We start from the raw sequence: 10,902 nt of genomic DNA, 5'->3' as shown, positions 1-10,902 counted from the left end.
TTCGATTCCACATTCCGATACCACTTTCCAATTTCATATTCCCTTTCCACTTCCAATATTCCGATTCAACATACCACTTTCCGATTCCACATTCCACATTTAGATTCTACATTTTATTACACTACTTAAAATAATAGATATTTATTTAAAAATATATTTTTAGTATTTACGGAGACGATATTTAAAATATTAACTTTTTTCCATAAAACACTATTTTATTGTATATCTTCTGCCTCATTTAGTAATTCTGAAAGTTCATCTCACAAATCATCTTGAATCGGAATGGTGAAAATTGAATCAGAATGTTGAAAGTGGAATGTGAAATTGAAAAGTGGTATCGCAATGTGGAATCGAAATGTTAAAAGTTGAATCGGAATGTGTAATGTAAAATCGCAATGTCTAATCTGATTGTGGAATCCGAATATGGAATGTTGAATCGGAATGTGAAAGTAGAAAATTGTATCGGAATATTGAATATGGAATCAGAATATTAAATGTGGAATCGGAATGTTCAAAGTGGAATCGGAATATTGAATGTGGAATCGGAATTTTTAAAGTGGAATGGGAATACGGAATCGGAAAAAGTTACGTAATCGACCTTCTGGTAAAAAAGACTTTGTATCAGTTTAAGAATATAATGTTAGATGTCATTTATAAAAGTAGTTGTTGTTATATAATATCAAAGAACTTCATGATCAGTTTAGATTAGAGTATCCAGATATTAAAGTGGGATTAGCAAAAATTTTTCGTTTCTACCTAAGCAATTTATACTTGCTGGCGATCCAGGCTCACACCTAGTATATGTTTGTACATATCACCAGAATGTTAAACTAATGTTGATTGGAGGAAATGTCGCATCACTTACTACCGAATCATCCGATTAAAAATACAATTCCTTTCTAAATTAAACAACTTTTAAACGGCGAAGTTGTTTTCAATCAAAACTAGTCCAATTTTAAAAATAAAATTCACTAAATTAAAGACAATTAAATTTACTATAAAAAACTGTCGTTTGGCCCCCTAGACAATGATTAACCGTCTAGAGAAAAACTAAATTTAATAAGAAATAACTTTTATCAAAAGATTTAAAAAATTATAGTTAATAAACTTGATACAATGGTATCAAGTAATCTAATAATCAGGATGATTTTGCCGTTCATTAGTAATTTAAATTTAATTTTGTATTTACAAAATGGTAAAAATGGTAAAAATCGTTTCTCAATTCCGTTAAGATTATTAGCCATAGTGTTTAAAATCTTTTGATAGAAGTTATTTCTTATTATATTTATTTTGTTCTAGACGGCCAATCATTGTACCGATTACCCTAATTTTTTTTATTTCATGTATTATAATAGAAATAATAGCATTTTGAAAATAGAGTTTTTTCCATTAGAAGTTCATACCTCATGGTTGTCCGCTTTACGTAGAATGACCCACATATCATTTTCGTCCAAAGCCCCAAAAAAAAGAATTAAAGGTTGTTACAGAAACAATTTTATTAACAATAAAAGTAATATACTTAGCTAAAAAACAAAATTAACTTGAATGCCTTATTAAAGTATATTTCACGTCCCTTCGAAAGTAAAAAACGTTTTTTAAAATAATGAAAATATAATTAACTGGAAATAATACTTTCGATTTTGGTTCAATACCAGGCAGTCATTTTTTGTCAGTCTTAGTAAGTGGTTGTCAATATGAAGTTTATTGGCATATATTCTATTATTTGTATTTTGTGGAAAGAAATTATTGCAGAACGTTCAACAATTAGTCTGGAAAAACCTGCAAGAACAGATTACTTCGATGGATTTATAAATTATCTGAAAAACGAATCTAAACTCTATCGGGTTATGTTTATTCTTGAAGATCAGTTCGAAAATCTAGATCCAGTGCTGAATTCGCTAATAAAAGAAGTCAATCAACATTTTCCATCTGTAAGCAACAACCGTAATGACTCTTGGACTTGGGGTGAAAGGTATAGTTAAAAAAATTTATCTCAAAAATCACAATATTAATTATTAAAATTACAGTTTTTCTAAGTAAATAATGCTTTTTACTGTTTTCCGTTGTAGAATATTTGCGGAAATCGTTGAAAGTCCAATGAATTATAGAAGTTCGACTTTAATCGTCTTTCAATCAAACAATGATTACTCAATGAATTCAATTAAACAGCACCTTGAAACGATAGATACTAACTTCCACTCGGCACTACCGAGATGTTTAATTATGAATTCTTTTAATTCAACTCATGAATATCTTAACATTACCTTGCTGTCCTTATGGGAATATAATTATTTAGATATTACAATTATGACGTACAATCAAAATCAAGATGTGAAACCTTTTTTGAGTCACATAAATCCATTTACAAAAACTTTCACTGCTTTGGAGATAACACCTACAATTCAATGGTTTCCGGATAAATTAGAGGATCTAAAGGGACAGAAAAGGGACTTTCAATTCCAAACTGTTAATTTTTTTGCTGATCATGAACAAGAACGGTGGATGAACGAAAGAACTACGCAAATTTTTTCCAAGGCGATGAATTCTGAACTTAAAAGAAAAGATCCAGATTTTGTAGAACCACATTTTTCTTCAAGTTTGCAATATACCGGTTTAAGCTTGCCATATCCTTATATTTTACGAATTCAAAAAATTGATGTTGTTAAAGCTGTAATTCCAAGAACGGAAAAGATGACAAAAGATATAGGTTTTTCAGCAGAACTTTTATATATGACTAGCGACGTATCCTCACTCGCTAACGCTCGCTCGGTTGTGTTTATAATTATTGGTTTTTATTTATTTGAGATAAGTAAATGTTTACTGAACATAAATATTTTATTTTATAGCATCAAATAAATAGTTATTTGTACCAAATATGAATTACTTGAGTAAAAATATGCAATAATTAAATATACTATTATTAAATATACTATTATTAAATATACTATTATTAAATATACTATTGTGGCATTCCAGGAGTAATTTACTACTTTTCGGAGTACCCTCACCGATTTCTTTCAAACTTGGTAGTATTACATTTGTTGGTCTAAAGTTTCAGAAAATCAATTTTTAAGTAAAATCAATTGTTTATTTAAAAGTTACAACAATTGCTCAAAATTGTTTAAATGCCCATATCTTTTAAACGGTTCAAGATAATTGAGTTTTCTTTTTTGCTAAAAATTCATAAAGACGAGACGCTTCAAAAATGTTATTAACATTTTTTTCTTATTTTGTTAACTAAAAAAGTTATTTAAATAAATAATATTAATTTTTGATCAGGATTTCAAAATTAAATGACTTACGAACCAAAAAATTCCTTTTTTTCACACTTTTATATTCCGAAGAAAAACAGTTGCTAGAGTTTTTCAATAACTTATAATTTAAGCAATGATTCTCTTGTTTACAATTATTTTGCAACTAAATGATCATCTGTTCTCACCTGCGCGCGACACTGCTACGTCACGTCTGTCTGTCGGCATATACATATTTGACAAGCGTGGAAAAATTTAGGTTATGTTTAATCAAAACAACACATTTCAATCTTTTTAAAGTCTTAGGATATCAGAATATCAATATCCTGATTTAACTTTTTTTTCCATGACTGCTAAAAACTTTAAAAAGATTTAAATGCGTTGTTTTGATTAAACATAACCTCAATTTTTCCACGCTTGTCAAAAATATATTCTGAAGACAGACGGACGTGACGTTGCAGTGTCGCGCGCAGGTGAGAACAGATGATCATTTAGTTGCAAAATAATTGTAAACAAGCGAATCATTGTTTAAATTATAAGTTATTGAAAAACTCTAGCAACTTTTTTTCTTCGGAATATAAAAGTGTGAAAAAAAAGGAATTTTTTGGTTCGTAAGTCATTTAATTTTGAAATCCTGATCAAAAGTTAATATTATTTATTTAAATAACTTTTTTAATTAACAAAATAAGAAAAAAATGTTAATAACATTTTTGAAGCGTCTCGTCTTTATGAATTTTTAGCAAAAAAGAAAACTCAATTATCTTGAACCGTTTAAAAGATATGGGCATTTAAACAATTTTGAGCAATTGTTGTAACTTTTAAATAAACAATTGATTTTACTTAAAAAATTGATTTTCTGAAACTTTAGACCAACAAATGTAATACTACCAAGTTTGAAAGAAATCGGTGAGGGTACTCCGAAAAGTAGTAAATTACTCCTGGAATGCCACTATTATTAAATATAATAATCAATAATTCATTCATTCTGTTTGTCCACATCAGAAGTTTGACTTTTGCGTATGGTTTTGTTTTTTTTTCTTTAGAAAATATTGTTTGACAAATAGAAAATATACAGGTATTTTTCATGATTTATAATAAAATAATATTTGAAATTGGAAAATTAAAAAATTTTTTAAAAGTCATGATTAACAAATAAATTTTGTTTATTATACGCTTTTTATAAGAAACTTTGTTTGACTGATCTAAATTATACAAATTTGTATGCTTTTTATTTATAAAAAATATTAGAAAATTGTTCATTGTTAAAAATTATGATTAAGAAATAGGAAATATATCCATTTTATGCATAATTTTTATTTCTCAAAATTAACAATGTTAATTAACAAATAGAAATTTTTTTTATAAAAAATTTTTTTTTTGCACACAAATTTATGTTTATTATTTAAGTAATATATGTCAATTTTGGTAAAAAATGATTTTAAATTTAAAAATTATTGTTATTGACAATTATTATGAACAATAATCAAGTTTCTTTGACATTTGTAAACATTTTATGCATTTTTTAAACATAAAATATTTATATATTTATATCATTTATATAATTTATATAATTGTCAATAACAATAATTTTTAAATTTAAAATAATTTTTTACCAAAATCGACATATATTACTTAAATAAAAAACATAAATTTGTGTGCAAAAAAAAAAATTTTTTTATAAAAAAAATTTCTATTTGTTAATTAACATTGTTTGCAACAATTTAAATAAATTGTATTATACATTATTATTTGTCTGGTGGTCATGCTGGACTAATTTAAATTGATTCCAATCATCTGCAATGAAAAAATTAAAAAATTAACATGATTTTTTCTAAAAATATTGTAAATTGTTAACTTTGAATAACAAAAAAAATATAAACAATTTAAAATTCAAAAATTGGTTTAGAAGAATCTCTTAGAAATTTTATCCCCTTCAATTTAAGACCAAACCCATGAAAATCCGATAAAATTTGTAGGTTCCAGACAAAAAAACCCATATTTTAATTTTAAAATCCGTCATCTGGAACTTGAGAAAAAAATTTCTAAAAAATTCAATTGTTAATAACTTTTACAAAAAATTTTTTTTGCCTTAATATTTTCAGGGATTCTTCTTAACGATATTAAGAGTCAAAAAAAACTATTTTGGTTCAAAAAAAATTTTTAGTTTCAGGTTTGAGAAATTCTGACCCTAATAGCAATTGCGAATGAGTTCATAAACTCATTCTTTTCCCTATGGGGAATAAAACATTAGGTACGTATTCTCGTTTCTTAATATTTTTGTAAAAAATTCTCAATTTTCAGAAGGAAATAATTTGCATCAATTCTTTTTCTTAATTTCAAATGTTTTAAAAAAATTCAAAGTCTTTTAAAAATAAAGGAAAAAAATGTTTATAAATTATATTTATCAATTAGAAAATTTTACTGAAAATGAAACTGAAAATTTTTGAATTTTTAGAAAATAAAGGAAAACATTTTATTGAAAAAAATGTTCTGTTAAATTTATTTACGTGTATTCTTAATTGTAAAATTATTCGAAAACAATAATTTCTTTTTTAAATAAATATTTAATTATTATTATTTTTCCGCAGGAATTCAGATTTTTAAAAATGTCAAATTCAAAGCTTTTTGAAATTAAACAACTTATAAAAGTATTACACTGTAAAAAATTTAGGGAGTTAACGGACTCTGGAGTTGGGAGTGAAATTTTTCGAGTTAAAAATCAACTCCAAAAGAGAGTTAATTTCTAACTCCCTTCATTCAACACCCGCGCGAGTTATTTTTTCCTTGGGGAGTTAGCATTTGGGTGTGAAATTTTAACTCTCTTTATTTAACTCCCCTGGCATTAACTCCCCAATGGGTGCGACTTTTATTGACCCCCCGGGGGAGTTAAAATTTAACTCCCTTTTTCAGTGTATCATTATTTTATATTAAGAATATCTCGAAATATTTTTTATGGAGTTTAATGAAATTTACACATTTTTCAGGTAAAAGTATGTACTTTAAAATGCAAATAAAGTTAATAAAAATAAATAAATTTTTAAATAAACAAATTTTAAAAAATTTGTTTAAACAATTTTTTGTTTATTTACTCCTTTCTGAAAAAATGTTAATAACATATTTGGATTCCTTATAAATTCACCTTCAATTTCATAAAAAAAATTGATGGAGACTCAACTGGGTCCGGAGATATTGAAGTTTTTGTAAAAAAAGCGTCGCCGCGCCATAGCACCATACTGCACAAGTCGCGTAGTACGTTACCGCAGTCGTGCATTGCTGCTGCAACTAGGCCTATTTTTTACAAAAACTTCAATATCTCCGGACCTAGTTGAGTTTCCATAAATTTTTTTATGAAATTAAAGGTGAATTTACCCGTGTGGAAATTGAATCTGGGCGCTAGGCATGCTATGTCCGGGGAGCCCCACTACAAGCTAGCCCCTGACCAGAAACCTAACTTTGTCATGGCTAACTCGGGCCTCGGGCTATTTCCACACGGGTATAAGGAATCTAAATATATTAATAACGTTTTTCTCAGAGAGGAGTAAATAAACAAAAAATTGTTTAAACAAATTTAAAAAAAAAATTTATTTAAAAATTAATTTTGTTCAATAACTTTATTTGCATTTTAAAGTACATACTTTTACCTAAAAAATGTGTAAATTTCATAGAAATTGAAAAAATTTGGGGGAAAGAAGTCTCTTATATAGAACTATAATCCCACGAAGTTTTGCAAAAATCAGCAGACCTTTTGCAAATTGTGATATTTCTGACGTGAAATGCCTCATTTGTTAATAATTGAATTCCTGTGCAATTTTAATTATTTATGAAAATAATTTGTAAGTGTTTGAGTAGTTTTATTGAAAAATTGAATTCTTTTAGGAAATTTATTTATAAAGATTATGAATAAAATTTTTCTATAAATCCATCGTTTTTAATAATTAATTAAATATATAGTCGGTTGTGAGCAGAAAGGTGCCAATTCAGACTATATGTAAAAAGGATAGTTTCACGTGATTTGACGTTTGTAAACAAATTAAAATATTAAAATAAAAAAAGTTTATTTACTCTTTATATAATGCAAAGGTAATCTGCACAAATAAATTTAATGATTGATAATAATAATAAAAATTAAATTAATTTTAATAAAATAAACAAAATACAAAATTTAAATAAAATATTGTCAATTTTGGATAATTATAATAATTATTTATGTATTCGAAATCTGTAATTTAATTAATTAAAAAATGTAGTATCTAATTCATAACTTTTTGAAATTTTTAAAATTGATAAAAGGTTATATATTATGGAAATTATGATAAAAGAAATTTTGTTCTTCGTTTTATATATTTTATTTGCCTATATCAATTTATTATTTGCAGACTTTTGCTATTATTATTTTATTTGAAATTAAATTTAATTTCAAATATTTCATAAATTTGAGTCCCAAATAAAAAAATTATTATTACAATTAAATAAATATAAATTAATGAATCACATATAATAAAAATAAATAAAACTACTGATAAAATGATTCTTTTTAATAGTAAACAAAAATCATTTATATAATAATTAAAGGATATAATATAAAGGAATTTCCTTTTAATAGAAAAGGAATTCCTCTTAGACAAATATTAAAAAGAAAATCCGCTTATAGTAAAAAGATTCCTTTTTATTTAAATAGACTGTTTTGTGAGTGTAATAATATTCATCAGAAGAACAAAAGAAATCTATTGTTAGCATAGCCTTAAAATATAAATTCTTTATATTATATAATCATTGAATTAACTTTTTTTTAATAAAGAAAATATTATTCACAATTATAAAATGCAAAAAAATATATAATTATATATAAAAGTTTAAAAATTATTAACAATTAAACAATCTGAAGTGAAAATTATTGTTGTTGTTACTAAAAATAATAATATTATTATAATAAATAATAATAATAATAATATTTAAATGTAATAAAATTCAAATTATTCTTATACTCTACTAATACTATTAAAAATAACTAGAAAATTTCATGCATGAAATGAAAAAGGAAATATTAAAATAGTGAAATAGAATTTTTTTTATTAAAAAAAACATTAATTGAAAAATTATAGAAAGTGAATTTATCATTCGGCAGTTAAATATTAAGAAGAAAGAAGCTATCAATTATCCGAATCAAATTTATACAAACAAATTAAATATCTTAAATAAATCTCTATAAGCTCTTAGATTTCATATGTATCGAAAATATTTTTCAGATTAAGCAGGTTTCTGTATTCAGGCAGCTGTGCTGTCGATACATATGAAATCTAAGAGCTTATAGAGATTTATTTAAGATATTTAATTTGTTTGTATAAATTTGATTCGGATAATAATTGATAGCTTCTTTCTTCTTAATACTAATTGAAAAAATTAACGTTAAAACTTTTAAAAATTGAACAAAAATGAACATAAAACGGAAGCAACGGAGACGGCCGAAGGCCGTCGGAGGCGCTAGTACTACAAAATTACAAGAAAAATCGGTGATCCACCATTTACTTCTCGTATGGAATTGCCCTTGATATAAAAATTACTTCCTTATAGAGGAAGTATTGTAATACCGAAATTTTTAGAGTTCGATTTTTTGACATATCTTTATGTTATTTGACCTCAGGAGTTCAAAAATGTGTGTGTGTGTGTGTGTAAACATCACATTTTCATAAATATCTCGAAATCATGAAGAGCTTTTGGGTTGAATTTTTTTTTAAATTGTAGATCTCACCTGCGGGCATAAAGTGAGAGTACTTTCTGATATATTAAGAAAGTTTAACTAAATGTTTTTTTTATTTTTAATTTTGCAAAAAAAACGTTTTTCGTCCATAACTTTAAAAAAATGTTAGGACACCTATAAATGTTTTTTCATAATTTTGTAGAGTTTTTTTAGACGCATCTTTTGAGCCCTAATAAAACATTTTTCGCCCATATTAACCGGAGATATTAAACTTTTAAAAATCAAAAATTTTGGAAAATAAGACTTTTTTGAAAATTTTGTTGAAAAATGTAGAAGTAACTTTAAAATTATCGTTATTAACTTGTAGAGCATTAACAAACGCTTCGATTGACCTATTTTTGAACCTAATTCGATAATAAATTTCGAAATTATTGGTATTTTAAAAACCAAAAATTGTGAAAAATGACATTTTCTCAACTTTTTTGTTTGACAATTTTTGTTTAACTATTAAATTATTGTAACTATCTTGTAGAGTATTTAAAAATAAATTGATTCACCCAAAATTCAATCACTTTTACCATATTTATAAAAAGTTATTCATATATTTCTATTATTTTTATCTCTATGAGGAAGTAAAGTGTTCATGAAATGAGCACCAAAATTATAAAAAAAATATACAACTTGGCAGCGGTTTTTTAATTTATAGTATCAAATAAATAGTTATTTGTAGCAAATTCGAATTATTTAAGTCAAATGAATGGAATAATTGGATCTAATAAATATTGCTTTAAATCAATTAGGAAAATTACTTGATTCAGTAATATATGGATTTTGATTCAAATAAATATTTATTTGCATCAATAAAATAATATTTTTAAAATAACTAAATATTTATGGGACACTCCGCACGTCAACACGGACAGAGCTCTAAACAAAAATTGCTTTGATAGATTTAAACGTTCTAGGGCTTAAAAGATTTCTACATTCATGTACTTTAAGATGGCGATGGGCGTTTTTTGCAAATTTTCATTTCCGATGCCAATAGAGCTGTCAAAAGTCAAATGGTCCAAAAATTTCAAAATACTTTTATGAATTAAAAGCAAAAAACGAGGTAAATTATTCTGTAACTCATTCTTTAACAGTTTTTTAAGGTCCCCGAATATAAATCTAAAGTTTTTTTTTTAAATCTAAAATGTCGGATCCAATATGGCGGACAAAATTCAAATTTTATCAGATTCGATTAAAACTTGTTACTCGGTGGATTTTAGGGTCGCTGATTACGAATCTACACTACCGGTCAAAATTGAGAAAACATCCATTTTCAGGTGATTGAAAAACATTTTAAAACATAAAATGTATGGAAACTAAAATATTTTGCTTTTTATTTTTTGAAAGATGATAAAATTTTGAAAAGAACAAGATCTTTTAGAAGTCATTTAGCCAATATTTTATTTAGATATTTTTAAAAAATCGTCATTTTCAATGTCTTACAAAAATTTGAATAACTTTTAAAATAATGAACGCTTTTTAATGATCTTAAGCTTATTTTAAAGGTCATTTGCTACACTATAAGAATTACTTATAGGCATTAACGTGTAATTTTTTTCTTAGAAAATGCAGGCCGTCAAACTTGGACCAAAAAAATTCAAAAAATTTGGAACAATCTTTCTGTACTAAAAACTATTTTAGAAAATATATAAAACTTTATATGGTGTAGATTTTATAAGAAAATTTAATAAAAAAATACCTTTGAATTTTAAAAATTATTTTTCTGTAAATAAGAATGTTTCAAATTTTTAATATTTTTTTGGTTCAAGTTTTTATTTTAGAAGTTATTCAAATTTTTGTAAAACATTGAAAATGGCGATTTTTTAAAAATATCTAAATGAATTATTGGCCAAACGACTTCTGAAATATCTTCTTCTGTTCAATATTTTATCATCTTTAAAAAAA

The sequence above is a fragment of the Leptopilina heterotoma genome, unplaced genomic scaffold (assembly GCF_015476425.1).
Source record: "Leptopilina heterotoma isolate Lh14 unplaced genomic scaffold, ASM1547642v1 Lhet_47, whole genome shotgun sequence".
Classification (NCBI taxonomy): domain Eukaryota; kingdom Metazoa; phylum Arthropoda; class Insecta; order Hymenoptera; family Figitidae; genus Leptopilina; species Leptopilina heterotoma.
This window is presented reverse-complemented; position numbering follows the sequence as displayed.